Below are 1,465 nucleotides of genomic sequence, written 5' to 3' on the forward strand. Positions count from 1 at the left end.
ATAATGGTATTTGTTAAATGCTTACTATGTACCAGGAAGTGCACTAAGCATTGGGATGGATACAAGAGAATCAAGTTGGACACAGTCACTGTCCCATTTAGGGCTCACAGTCTCAATCCCCACTTTACAGGTGAGGCAACTGAGGCACAGAGAAGTGAAGTGACTTTCCAAGGGTCTCCAGGCTCAAACACATGTCCTTCTGACTCCCATGCTGTATCCATGATGCCGTGCTGCCCAACCCAGATGACATTGTCACCCTTTTTAGTCTCTCCAAAGAGATCCTATTCTCCCTCCCCCCACAACCATGGGGTGAAAGAAAAGTTGCTCTGCTCTTGGCATCCCTAATGCCACTGTAATATCACTCAGGCAGTGATATCAGTTGACCCCCTTACTGTGCAAAGATCACTGTACACTAACCCACCTACTCTATTAAAGCCTCTCTTTCCAAGGTCACCTATACATTCCCTCATTGTCTTCATCCTTTGTGACCTATCAGCTTCTTTCAACCCTGTAGACCACTCCATTTCCCTGGAAACATCATCTAAAACCTAAATTTTCAAACACATTTCTCTCCTGGCTCTCCCTCATTTCTCAGCCTCAATCAAAAGTATTAATTGCAGATCACTCTGCTGATGACTTGGGAGAGTAAACACTGTATTAAGCCTTTGGGAGAGTACAGTAGAGTTGGTAGACACAATCCTTACCCTCAAGAACCTTATAATCTAGTCTTGCTTGCTTTTACCCTGCCTACCATCTTCTAACTATCCTTCAGTGCTGTTCTGGGTATCCCCCCTCTTCTCAATTTACATTCACTTCCTTGGAGCGTTCATCTGCTACGCTTATGACTCCCCAGAACAACCTCTTTAGCTCTTGCCTCCCTCCTTCTCTTGTTTTATGCCGTCGAATTGTTTCCTCCCATAGTGACACCACGCACACATCTCTCCCAGAATGCCCCGCTCTGCATCTGCAATCATTCTGGTAGTGTGTCTATACAGTTTTCATGGTAAAAATACGGAAGCGGTTTACCATTGCCACGTTCCGTGCTGTAAACCTGAGTCTCCAGCCTCAACTCTCTCCCATGCTGCTGCTGCCCAGCATGGGTGAGTTTTGACTTGTAGCAGGTTGCCTTCCACTCACTAGCCACTGGCCAAGCTAGGAATGGAATGGACAGGCCTCTGCTAGACTCTCCCTCCCATGGCCGAGACTGGTAGAGTACTGGAAAGTCTCCAGGTGCGACCCTGAGAGGGGCCCTTCTTCTCTGCAATCTTTCATTTCCTCCTCCACCTAGGACATCACCACGTGGATGTTCTGTGGGCACCTCAAATTCAATTTGTCCAAAACCAAACTCCTCATCTTCCCTCCCAAATTATTTCCTCCAATTTAATTTCCCGTCACAATTGACAACATTACCAACTCCCTCTCCCTGAAGTCCACAATCCTGGCTTTATTCTCGACTCCTCCCTCT

At 46.8% G+C, this 1,465-nt stretch overlaps 1 non-coding gene across 1 annotated transcript; it reads right to left on the bottom strand.

The window, feature by feature from the left end:
• Window positions 1–1,110: 1,110 nt before the first annotated feature.
• Window positions 1,111–1,248, bottom strand: LOC119927688. Its single transcript, XR_005450668.1, has one exon. It is a non-coding gene; the product is annotated as a small nucleolar RNA SNORA7 (small nucleolar RNA).
• Between the last annotated feature and the right edge of the window lie 217 nt (window positions 1,249–1,465).

Source organism: Tachyglossus aculeatus, chromosome 4 (genome assembly GCF_015852505.1).
Source record: "Tachyglossus aculeatus isolate mTacAcu1 chromosome 4, mTacAcu1.pri, whole genome shotgun sequence".
In the NCBI taxonomy this organism is placed as follows: domain Eukaryota; kingdom Metazoa; phylum Chordata; class Mammalia; order Monotremata; family Tachyglossidae; genus Tachyglossus; species Tachyglossus aculeatus.